The sequence below is a fragment of the Eleutherodactylus coqui genome, chromosome 9 (assembly GCF_035609145.1).
Source record: "Eleutherodactylus coqui strain aEleCoq1 chromosome 9, aEleCoq1.hap1, whole genome shotgun sequence".
NCBI lineage: Eukaryota > Metazoa > Chordata > Amphibia > Anura > Eleutherodactylidae > Eleutherodactylus > Eleutherodactylus coqui.
This window is the reverse complement of record NC_089845.1, coordinates 138536975-138550818: the sequence shown is the minus strand read 5'-3', so window position 1 is coordinate 138550818 and position 13844 is coordinate 138536975.

The following is a 13844-nucleotide window of genomic DNA, read 5'->3' as shown; positions in this document are numbered from 1 at the left end:
CCACCTCCTCTCATTGCAAATAGTGCAAAGGGGCGGAGAGGGGGTGGGGAGGAGGCAGAGAGGGGGCGGGAGCTCAGTTCCTGCTCCTGGGCTCTTCCAGCCTCCCCCCTGCACACGAGGACAACGTATATCGGCTCGGCGTGAAAACCGAGCCGATATACGTTCGTGTGAATTCACCCTAAAGATACTTTATTTTTAGCAGGCTGAATGGTTTTCGGCTTACATACTTGAGCTCACAGTACAATCGCCACTAATTTTTTTCTTTAGATCCACCATATTTTTGTGAAATTTAAGTGACCCTCCGGTTTCAGGACAACATTTTACCGAGAACAGAGGAAGTAGTTATGCTATCTGCTGTTGGCCTTCTGTGCCAATGCCCCTCTGATCTGCTGGTTCGGGATCTCGTTAACAGCCATCCAAGATGGTTGATGCAAGTTTCAGACTACCTCATCCCCCACAGTGCACTGGTATCGTTAGACTACCAGCATACTATACTTGCTATAAAGCTCATGTGATAAATTCTGGCCAATCAGGGAGCAATGGACAATGTGCATTAGATACAAATATTGCAGCAGCTACTTTGGCTAAAAACGAGATCCTGAACCAGTGAATCGAAGGGACATCAGCAGAGAGGTAAGTAAAATATCCCCCATCCAATTCCGGAACAGAATTTTGTCTCAAAACCGGAGGGTCGCTTTAAATTTAGGTGAGAACCTCTTTTCAAAATATAGCTTTGAAGGGGAATATTGTTACCTTCACAGTTTGCTAACTCTCATAGACTTCATTGGAATCCCAGTCTGGATTCAGCGGCTACAGGGCTAACTCACCTTGCAAAATGGGAGGACAGTAGACCTTTGGTCTCATGATAGTGTTTTTGAAATACGTTTTAGTTGTGGCAATGACCTTTTTATAGAACAAAGATAATAATAAGTAATTGCAATAATGATCCCATCATCTCAGACAGTCAGAAATGCAATCAGCAAAACAGATTAGGAATATTTCTTCTTTATTTCATTATATCAAGTATCGAAAGGTTTGTAAACAACATTTTCAGAAAGATTGAATTAAACAAACCGGCTTTAAATTTTCCAAAAATGATTTCAAGGTCATCATAGAAATAAATATCAAGTAAAAACAAACCTAACTTAGGCAAAAACAAGATTTGTATGACTCTCGTACTACAAGTGAAACATGTTTTAATGAACACTCTTGCGCCATACCCAATAAGATAATATTTGTCCATCAATGATTAAGCACCAACATATTCCTCCACTCTGAATAATGGCATTTAATGCCCAAGTGGAGATACATTTCTCACTGTGCGCTGTCCTTGGATATAGCACCAACACACATTCATCCATTCCTAACTATAACATCTACTGTGGTCTTTTAATGATTGCCAAATGCCTTAAGTAAATAAGACTAATTCCAAGTATAATTTTCCTGACTATCATTGTCAGACATTAAATAAACCACTTTACGTATAATTTTCCAAAAATTGTTCTTGAGAACTGTAGTCTATTACTTAAAGAGGTTCTTCGCGATATGAGAATTGGTGGTCTATCCTTAAAAGCCGCACCTCAATGTAAAAGTTACGGAGATCGCTTTAAGTTTTTTCAACGTCGAATGGTTTAATTTTTTCTTCTGAGTGGTTTTCGTAGAGGTATTTGATACAGAGTATGGCAATGTTCATAGTTTTTCTATAAGTACTCCAAAACTACTACTATAAAAGACAATCCCGGCTGGAGATTGATGCTTGAACTAACTAACCACCTCCATGTAGTTTGATAATTTATTATACCATCTTGAACCTTGGTTTGTGAGACGTTGGGTCAATTAAAAGCTTTTTTTATTTATTAATCTTAAGCTCCGCATGTAACATAAGTTAGAGAAAGAAAGGGAAAAGGTTAACGAGCCATGTCAAGAGACAGCATGACGTCCTATGTTTAGGTATAGTACGGCCAGTGTCCATTAACTCCAGCACTCTACTGCTAACCCAGAACACCAGCAGCTAACGTAATGTTTCATATCAATTACACAGATTCTAGGTATTAAATAATGCAGATACAAAACACAAATGCATTAAATAAAAAAAAGGTATATGCCATTACAGGCTATTAAACAGAACCTAATGGAAATGTTAATGCTAAGAACACATAAAAACCTGTAGATAATAAATAAGAGTGTTTCAGAGAGAAGTTGGGACTCATCTCATCGGCCAAAGCAGGGAGCTACTGCAAAGAACTGCAAGACTCCGTGATTTCATGTATTATATGGTCGCCCATTCGTTTTATTTGTGCCTTGTAATATCACATTTTCCCTGCAGTAATGTGCAGCTGCTATTCGTTTCGCTTGGCAAGCTAATTTAAAGGACTACCCAGCCAGGGTGGTTGAATTGTTGGCCATTAGAGTGAACCTTTCAGTGGGTTCATGTTGCCCAAACCACAGGTAGCACAAACCCGAGACTGATATGCATATTCGGCCCATGTATGTTTTATTTTAAAACATTGTTGCATTTCAGAAAAAAATATACTCAGAAGTCTGACTTGGAGTTCAGCTGGAATGGAGCTTTGAGTCAAAGAGGTGGGTGGAGATGGGCTCTCCCTGCCAGCATCATCAACACGGACAACATGGGCGTAAGTATAGGAGATGCAGGGTATGCGTTTGCTCCCGGGCACAGGACCCTTAGGGGGCTCATAAGGCCTTTGTTCTCCATATAGGGAGCCCAGTACTATGAATAAAGCATTATAGTTGGGAGCCCCATTACAGGTTTTGCATTGGGGCACAGGAGCCTCCTCTGCTGACAGCCATCTCCTTATACAGAAACATAGAGAGGAGCTGGATGTTGGGGACAGGGATAGCCCTTCGTGGCCCACCTCTAACTCGAGAGCTCCGGGTCAAACTTCTAAGCATGTTTTTTCTGAAATGCAGCAGGGTGTCTGAATAAAACATGCATAGGCTTAATGGCCATATCTATCCTGGTTTTTTCATGCTACATGAACCTGGTGCATGTTAGCCTTTTACTCCGTACTTCAGCCCTAACAACCAATCAGGTTGAATCATCGAACCCAACCAACCAATCAGGTTGAATCAAACAATCCAAACAACCAATCAGGTTGCTGGAATTCTGAATCAGAACTAAACCCTTACAAAAGTCTGACATGTCAATAAAGTGTATTATGGGAAAACCTCTTTAGGTATTTACCTCTAGATCACACAACTTACAGGAAAACTTTCAAATGGCAAGAGCATACACCTGACTGATTGCAAGATATCCTGTCAACCATGTAATCATCATCTAAAGTCATCAGTTTGCTGGATGGGCTTTTCCTATAAATAAAGTCAGATGTTGCATCATTTATTCACCTTTGTACATAGTAGTAGAATATCATTTGCTTATGTCTATAAGTGAACAGTTGGATATTTTCCCCTATGTAGGATATGATATTAGACGATCTATTAATTAAAAAAAATCACTTGCAATTGCTTAATACTGGAACATGAGAAGTACGACGGAATAATACACACTATCTGCTAAACCTACATCTAATTCAAGGATACAATCGTTTTGTTCTAATGAGTGCAGTACGTCTTATTTTCATGCAACATTCCCAAATATTCATGCTTGCTATGATATGATATTTAATATGCGATGTACAGCATTCTGATTTAGGAGTAAATGGTAATTTACATATTATTGCACATTGTTGTTTTGTTCGGCACTAGCTGAAATATTAATATCTACTATTAAACTACTGTCCGAAAAGTTAGGAAAGAACCAAATAATATGGAATTTTTGATACTATCAGGGAAAATGACATAGAAGTAGAGATGAGCGAGTATACTCAGTAAGGCACATTACTCGAGCGAGTAGTGCCTTAGCCGAGTATCTCCCCGCTCGTCTCTAAAGAATCGGGGGCCGGCGCGGGTGACAGGTGAGTTGCGGGGAGTAGCGGGGGGGAGAGAGAGATCTCCCCTCCGTTCCTCTCCGCTCTCCCCCGCCGCTCCCCGGCCGCCCCCGAATCTTTAGAGACGAGCAGGGAGATACTCGGCTAAGGCACTACTCGCTCGAGTAATGTGCCTTACCGAGTATACTCACTCATCTCTACAAAGAAGCATAAAACTAAAAGCTATTTTTTCTTTAAAGGCTTCCATTGAAATTTAAAATATGTAGTTCAACACTGATTTTCGTTGCTAGGTACAACAGTCCCCTTAACTTTCTGTCAGAGCTATCAGCAGGTAATTGCTAATGCTATTCTAGCTGGAAAAGCTCACAAATGCCACATGTGAGCACAGTCTAAAATGATGGTTATTTGCGATCCACTGTGACTGCGCACAAAGTTCTTAACAGAGCCCATATTTGACCCTCAAGGACATAGTGCCCCTTTCTTTTCCTATTTTCGTTTTTTCCTCCCCCCATTTAAAAAATCGTTACTTCTTTATTTATCCATCGAAGTCGCTGTATGAGGGCTTGTTTTTTGCGGGACGAGTTGTGTTTTTCAATGGTGCTATTTAATGTACCATAAAATTTTTTAAATGTTTTTCAGTACATTATAAGTAGAGTGAAATGGAGAAAAAAATGAAATTCCGACCAGCTTTGGATGCGTCTTTTTTCTACGGCATACAAACTACAACAAAAATGACCTGATAACTTTATTGTACAGTACAATTACTGCAATACCAAATTTATATAGGTTTTTATAGCTGTACTACTTTTATTTATTTTCAAAGATATATATATATTTTTTTTTTTAATTATTTTCTGCCGCCATTTTCTGACCGCCCTAGCATTTTAACTATTTTGCCGACATTGCTGTTCGAGGGCTTAGTTTTTGCAGGATGTCTTGTCGTTTCCATTGGTCCCATTCTGGAGTACACACGACTTTTTGATAGCTTTTAATTACATTTTTTCTTGGAGACAGGGTGACCAAAAAAGCGCAATTCTAGTGTTATTTTTTTTCGGAACGCCAAAAAGCGTTCATCTGAATGAATACATTGAAATCCAATGCTTTAGATGGCCACGATTTTTGGGAGATTTTTTTTAAAGTGGCTAAATGCCTGCGTAAATACGGTTGTGTGAATAAGCCCTAAATCCCACCAAAATCTAGTGCTATAATTGACATGCTGCGGATCCGGATGGTAAGAACAATATTTTTAACATCTTTACTTTGCTGCGACTGTAAGCATACCCTTAGTTAGCTTTGTTTACACCAGAAATTGCACCAAACTTTTGGATGCAATCTTTAGCACACAATGTCACATTTAGGCCTCGACCCTTTTCCCATAAAGCCACACCCCTTTCTCAAACCTGTCGAAAAAAAGTGTTGGAAAGTGTCTAAAATGTGGGGAGAGTATATAAGACAGTTTTCTGGTACTGATTGCACCAGAAAGCTGAAGAATTGCCAATTGTAGTTATTCTATATTCATATCTGCATTGGAGGCTCTGTTCCCAGCCTCCAGCACAGATCTGGCATAGAATCCTGGGTAGAAACAGGGCAGCATGTTGCGCTGTTTCGTCCAAGAAAATGCCAGAGGGCATGAAGTATACACTATATGGAAAAAAGTATTTGGACACTGCATGTTTTTCAGCAAATATGCAAATCCTGAGTTGGCCGAACAGCATGCTGGGAAGGGCATGGGTAAAATAAAAAGCTGCTCATTTTGTAACAACTATTCATTCATCTGATCGAGCGCTTGTGGGACGAACTGGAGCGATGGGTATAACACCGCCACCCACGCCCATCCTCACAACAATCTCTTCTCACAGCATTGCAGGAGGAATGGTGAGCTATTCTTGCCCAGACTTACAGAGACCTTGTGGAAAGTATGCCGACGTGTTACCGCTGTAATACAAGCAAAAGGAGGGCCGACACGTTACTAAATAGAAGAATAAAGCACTTTTTCTGAAAAACATGCAGTGTCCAAATATTTTGTCCATATAGTGTATGCAGTTAATGGGTCCATTCGGCACTGTCCGATCCCATCATAGGATGGATCCGTTCACAATGCAGTAGGAGAACGGAGACCCTGAACAGACACCAAGCTCTGATGTGAACCGGCCTTAGAGACTACTGGCTTAAAATATTTATGTTCACCCTTCATTTAGTTAAAGGAGCATGCCTAGGTAATCCTGTGGTGTACATTCAGAGTAAAGACCCTCCAGCTACCTTATGTCTGAAGTAATACTTCCAACTGATTGTGACAATTCTCAATCCTTGTAAAAAGACCAATAACACTAGGTAACAAGAAACATTTTTTTTGTTCCCTGGAATCTAACACTAGTTTTGCGTTGCCTAGGTCACATGTAACTGGTAATGTGCTTTTTTTAGTCATAACATTTGGTTTTGGTATTTTAGCTGGCCCTATAGCCTATGCAGTATATCACTGCACACATAACTCCTAATCGTGGCCGATTGCACACAAACATGTCATTGAGCAGGGCACTGCATCTGTTTGTTTTTGCAGGTGTGAAGCTGCCTGGAAATCTGAAGTACTGAATACTTTTGTTTCTATTGTTTGCACAAGACAATCAGGCAAACAAAGCATCTGCATTGGTTTTCCCATGGCCTCAAAAGGTTGCAAGTATACTTTCAATGTTTCAAGGCCATGGGAACTCCAAAGCCATTGTTTGTTTGACGGCCTTGTACAGACAACAGAATGTATACTTGAGATTTACAGGGAGCTCCAGACTTGCAAAAAGAAACAGATGCATGCACAATGACATGTTTTTTTTTAATCTTCCACGATTGGGTGTGATGCATGCTGTGATATGCTGTAAAGGATATAGGGCAAGCTAAAATACCAGCTCAAACGGTACAATATCAAAGTTATGACTCAAAAAAGCACATTACCAGTAACATGTGACCTAGGCAACACAAGACTAGTGTTAAATCCTCGGCAACAACATTAGTTTTTTTACCTAGTGTTCTCTGTGTATGAATTTTACTTGATTTGAATTAAGTTTAGTGATTTTATGAAAGCAAGAATAGGGAAAAATCACAGGTTTAACCCTTTCCAATCCAATTTGTATCCTGGTTTTCCTAGGGGGCTCACTATTTTTCTGCCATTATAAAACGGCGCTATCTGCTGGCTAAAGCCAGTACTGCATGAGGTGACATGTTGGATAGGCTCTGACAGCAGAAGGCTAGCAATATACAGTAAGAGAACCCCGACGGATGTCTTCCAACATTGGAGTTGTACAGCCTTAAATCATAATGTCTTTAGACGTCAGACAGTGGATTGGAAAGGGTTAATTGCATAATATTAATTTTTCGAACAAACTTTTTCAGGCCACAAATCCAATGTTTAACTATACTGACACGTGTTTTTTAAACGTTCGTGGCATAAAACATCAAGAATTAAGGGTTACAGCCTGGGAACAAAAAGTGTGTTACACAGTGCAATCAGTCCTTGGTGAGTTACAATATATTAAAGGGAGTCTTGAAATAATTTTGTGATATGAGTGAATACTTACAGGACATAGACTTAATAAAGTGCTTTAAATATATAGGGGTCATATTCACTGCTGTAATGTAAAATATTTTTTAAATTAAAAAGTTTTACACTTTTTACCAATTTTCAATATATTTCAAAATTTCAGCCTATGGCAGATGGAATCCGCCTCATATTGACAGATATTAGTAACTTAAATATATGAATGATCTAAGGATTCTTATTATGGCTCAATCACATAGACCTGTGCATTTCTCCTGAAGTTACCAAAGTGGTTATCCAGGCAGGGGCCGCCGGGATAAACCAGGCTCAGAATGGAAGCACTGCTCTGACTCCTGTGTAGAGGCCAGTGCTCATAACTGAAAGCAACTCTCATTAAAATCAATAGGAACTATGCTTCAATTGCAGACTGGGGTACCATGTATTTCAATAAGAGCTGCACTTGCAATTATGAGCACCGGCTGCTGCACAGGGGCAGTGCTTCTGCTCCGACCCCGGTGTATCCTAATGGCTGATTCCAGAATAACCCCCTTTAAGTTCAGTTCAGTACAACCATGTGGGGCTGTGGTCTGAAATGGGCCTAATTAAAATTAAGATGGCATTAAAGTGACTATACATTGTTTGTGGAGGGAAGGGTTTGATGGTCACAATTGCACAGCTTTAGCTTATGCAACTCAGATTGATGTCTGCCGGTCATTGTGTCCAACTGGATCAGTTGACAATCTAAGATGTATGTAGAGGTGCAATGCTGATTTCACCATGCTGGATGTTTTTGGTCAATATTTTAAATGAAAGCAACCCTGCCAGTTTCAGGACAAGATTTTGTCCTGGGACCATGGGTATATTACCTGCATTTTATCTTCTCCTCTGCACTACCGTTGTGCCAGTTACGGTCCTGTTTTCTTGCAGCCAAGAAAGCCGCCACAATCTTTAGACTACCAAATAACCCATAATGCACTGATAGTATTAAACTACCAAAGCAGTATACCTGCTTTGTGATTGGCCTCATGTAATCATTACTGTCCAATCACAGAGCAGTGCACAGTCTAGTTAGAAATGGCCACCTGAAAATGGAACCAACACAACTGAGGGACAGATGAGAAGTTGAAGTGCGGGTAATACACCCCCTCCACCCGCAGAAGAGAATTTTGTTCTAAAACTGTAGGGTCATTATAACTTCTTTCTCTCCCATTTCTCAACATGAGTCTTACCATTTGTCTTGCAGCCAGCACTGCTCCTCCTGAAAAAAATGATGGTTGGAGAGAGTGGTAAAGGCCAAAGTAAGTTAGTGGATGACAATTAGTGGATGACAATTGTATGTATGGAGCAAGATTTTGGTAGGTATGATGGATTTGGTGCATATTCTTTCAAGAAGATCATAAATCATTCAATTGTTCAAAATTAAAAAGGGTAAATATAAAATAGTACATTGTCTATATTTTGATGATTCACTAATTAATATTCTTACATGCAGGGAAACAGACACGCCAAAAAGTCATTCAAATGTTACGGCTAACAAAGAAAACGGAAACCTCACACACTTCCAGTAGAATACTAGTGGCTGAGACTTTATAGTGAAACTATAGCGGGGTCGACAACAGGAAGATTATGTTATACAGATCAATGCAGAAGAAGATGAAATGTAAATATACAATAATATGGTAGGGTGTACAAAATCTAATTATTTGTTTTTTTACTTTTTTATTATAGTGACCATTAATGCCCTGAAATCGTGATAGTCATAGAAGAGCGATTATAAATCCATGTCAGAACTGTCATTAAGCAGTTGTTAAAAGATGGCACTAATATGTTTTAGAACTACATATTTACTCGGTTTCCAAAAATTGATTCTTATTCAAAAGAAACCTAGAAAATCCTTGATAAGCAAGTAGTTGGACAGCGCCATATTGAAGATGGAGCAAGTTCAAGTCAAACAGTGAAGGTAGAAGACTTACCTGGTGCAAGCGGTAAGGCAGAGACCAGACCGCTCCCACCCAAAGTCCTTGTAGGTGTCCTTGTATCCCACAGGGAATTCATAATTGGAGAGCAGCAGCAGACAAACCCATGATGAGTACAGAAAATGGGTGAAAAGAAGAAAAAGGAGCAACTGCATTCTAAAGGGATCCTATATAAAAAGGCAAAGAACTTACACTTGCGGGAAGGGGTTAACCCACCAGTAAACCCCTTCCTAATGGCCCAGAGTCAGCAAGTATCAGTGGAGTCCAAAGCTAGAAGATGCTAGTAATGAAGGAGTTTTTTTACTCCATAAAGAGAAGTTTTACAACGTGTTTCAGTGCACAAAGGCGCCCTTTTCAAGTATATATTTCATATACTGACACCGATACTTGCTGAGTCTGGGCCATTAAAAGTAAAGTCCCCTGGTGCAAGCACCGAGTAGTGACCGACTCCTAGGGTGACGTCACATCGTGACATTTTTTTGGCAAACTGTTTTTGCAGGGTGGTTTGACATTGCCTTTCTCAGTCATCTTTACCCCCCAACAAGCTGGGTACTCATTTTACCAACCTCGGAAGGATGGAAGGCTGAGTCAACATTGAGCCGATTACCTGAACCATGCAGGGATTGAACCCACAACCTTCAGGTCGTGAGCGAGAGCTTAGGACTGCATTCTGGTGTCTTAACACTTTGCACCAAACGACCCTCTATCTGCACCACACAAGGCTCTGGGCCATTAGTAAGGAGTTTTACTGGGGGGTTAACCCCTTCCCCCAAGTGTAAGTTCTGTAACCCTTTTATATAGGATCCTTTTCAAGCATGGTTGCTATTTTTTCTTCTTTTTAAATGGCTCATGATTAAAGGGATAGAACAGCTACAGACGGTATCAGAACATTCAGAATAAATATATATTGAAACCTCTTTTAAAGAACCAGCCAATGTGCATTGAAAACTGATCTTCTGAATAACGATCGCTAGAATGCATAACATGTGATGGAACTGAAGATCTGTCACGGGAAATCTTGTCTGGAGAAGGGAGTGAGTTGGAGAGGTCAGATGTTTACCTAGCCACAATCCGCATAACATTGCTGATCTTCATGGTTAGTCATAATCTGAACAGCACCTACTCAGATGGTAACATCTCATCAACTATATACTCATTATTCATCAGCCAAATGCCGTCAATGATTGCTTAGATGTACAGATGTATCCTCCCCTCTAAGATGGCCCTCAACACATCCTAAGATGCTTTTGTAGGCCATCTACCTCTCATGTTAAACTTTTAACATACTTTTTTTTACTAGATGGTGAGAGAATGTATATGGGCTTGTCCAGTTGTAAACTATTGATGTCCTATGCTCAGGTTAGGTTAGCAAAAGTAGATTGCCGGGGGTCTGTTGCCCAGGACCCTCGCTGATCAGTTGTTCACCATAGCTGGTGTGCTTGTGCACTGAGCTGACTTCTACAGGAAGCAGACAGGTCTGTTCTTATTGTAGTAGCCAGGCTTGGTGTTACAGGCCAAGGTCCCATTCATTTCAGTTGGGCCTTGACCTGCAATACCAAGCCTGGCCACTGCAATAAGAACAGAGCTGTTCGGTTTCCCGCAGAAATCAGTACAGTACACAAGCACACCGCCTTAGTGAACAGCTGATTGTTGGGGGTTCTGGGGAACAGACCCTGCTGATATACTATTAAAGGCCTATACTGAGGATAGGCTATCAATAGTTTACAACTAGATAACTCCTTTAATACCACGAGAAACTACTGCCCTTAAAGTAACTGAAGCCAAGATCTATAGTGTCAAACACAAAGAATAAAGACATCAACCAAAACGATAAAAGAGATAGGAACCAAGAGGGACACAACAAAATGTCATTTCATGTACAAAAGCAACTAGATTAGTGGTAACACGGGTTAAGCCTAGACTACATGGCACCATCAGATGGATTGAGAGGAACCATGATTTTGACAATTCAATGAAAAAGGTTTGGTACGGTGTTAGCCAGTAGATCAAAATGTGATTGTTCCCAGCAAGAGAAACCACGTAATCTTGTAGATATGATACGTTTTAAATAGCTGACAAAAATACATGATGTTAATGCAAGCTTTCCAACCTACAAAGCTCCTTCCTCAGACATAATGAAATGGGATGGCCGTGTGAAACTTACAGCTGACTGTGATGTTCCTGTGATATTGTGGTAGAGAAAAATACATGGGTAGCACCATCAACATCTTGGGTAAAGAAGACAGGACATATATTGCTGGTTGCACTTGGCATTTGGTTTCATACAGGTTTAGCTTATTCTCTCCACCATCCACTGCAACAAATATAGATAACAATGGAGAATAGGTGCATACTAGAGTACTGTTATACTAACAGCTTCGTTGAGTTTTCATACAAATCTGTACCACAGTAGTCTATTCCTCAAAATGCGGAAAGTAGACTAGTGTGCACAGCCAAAATTGTGGAAACCTTTTGAAAAGAGTGCATGTTTGATGGCTCATAACTAGACATGAGCAAACACGCTCGGATAAGTCAGCTACTCGAGCGAGCCTTGCTCTTCTCGAGAAACTGCATTCTTGTCCGGGCAGGCAGCGGGGAGGTAGCAGGGGAGAGAGTGAGAGAGATCTCTCGCTCCCCCCCCCCAAGCACGCTAGGACAAGAATGCAGTTACTCGAGAAGAGCAAGGCTCGCTCGAGTAGCTGACTTATCCAAGCGTGCTCGCTCATCTCTACTCATAACATCAGATGTTTTTTGTAAAAATCCCAGAAAATTATATATCATTGGAAAGATATTTAATGTTGAATGTAATGCAATGAATTTTGTCCTATAATCTATATATTTTATCCAATGTTATAGCTAAATAACCAGAAAAGAAAGCGCAACAGCCTGAGGGCTCAGTCACACGGGCGCATCGGCATCCGTACACCAGCGCTGATGCGCCCGTGTGACTGCAGGAAGGCGACGGACGTACCTGAAGACGGTCATCTCTCTGCAGCGCCGGAGGAAAGAACACATGACCGGCAATGAAGCCGTGACTGAGCGCTGAGGTTGACATGAACTGGCTCTCCTTGACTGGAATATAATCAATGGGCATGAGGGTAGTTTCACACGGACAATCGCAATATCATCGTGAGAAAATCACGGCAATACCCCAATTTTGCTCATGAGATGTCAGAGCATCATACTGCTTTTTTTCATAGAAACTTCGCTGCTGCTTGCAATTTTCTTGTGAGAAAGAGAATAGAACTTTCGAATGTTAAATCAATGCTGTTTCCAGTGAGTTAGCGTGTGTCACATGTCTCTATTTTTGGCCACATGATGCGTGCTAACTCACTGGAAACAGTATTGATGCTTGGCAAAGTCAGTGGAAAGAGAAGATCATGGCAACAAAGAACAAGAAGGCCACCATAAAGATGTCAATGGTGAAACAGAAAGACGCGGGTAAAGACAGGAATGCGTGGAGAACATTGATCCATAGAGTGACCGAAGGTCGGATGCGACTGAACAGATCATCATCATCAATCAATGTTAAAAATGCATTGCATGAAAGTTGCAGGTTCGTGTGTTGCGCTGCAGCAAGCATGAAGACTCCATAGGGAAACATGGGCAATAAAAAAGAGCAAAACGCAGAAAGATAGGACATGTCACGATTTTTTTTCAAAGCAACATTGCATGAGTGCAAATATCGCAAATGTGAAGGAAACCATTGAAAAGCATGGGTTTCATAATTCTGCATTTTCACACGCTCTCGCATCGCACGGTTTATCGCCCATGTGAAACCGGCCTCAATGCCCTTTTGTGTATGCCATCTCTCTAATCAATAGCGATAGTATATGTAAGGAAAACAATTGGAGAAGATTTGAATCCTGATTATCTTACGGCTACCATGAAGCACCCAGATGGTGTTATGATCTGGGGATGCATGGCATCAGAAGTCATGGGCAACATTTGTGTGATTTATGGGACTGTAAATACAAAGAAATACATAAATGAAAAAATTGAGCCCAAACTGAAGTCTTTTTTGGACATTTTCATCATTTGAAAGCAAAAAAGTCATTGAGTCATTTGTTCGTAAAATGGGCCATAAGATAATGAAGCCTTTATTTTTTAGGATTCATTGGCAGGTCATGTTGATGATATCTGCAAAAAGTGGTTTCATGATAATCATATTACACTGCTAGAATGGCCTGGACTTAGCCATGATCTTAACTCAATTCAAAAATCCATGAAGCCAATTAAAGAAACTTGTTAGTCAGAAGCAACCGGGGATCAAAACACAATTAATGGAAGCAGTAATACAATCTTGGTTTCACATTATACCGCCTGAAGAACTAAAAAACTTGCTTCACTCAATAGGAAGGCATTATTATGCCACAATTAAGGCCAACGTTTCTCAACAAAGTACTAACTGAAATGCTGATAGGTTTTGAGTAG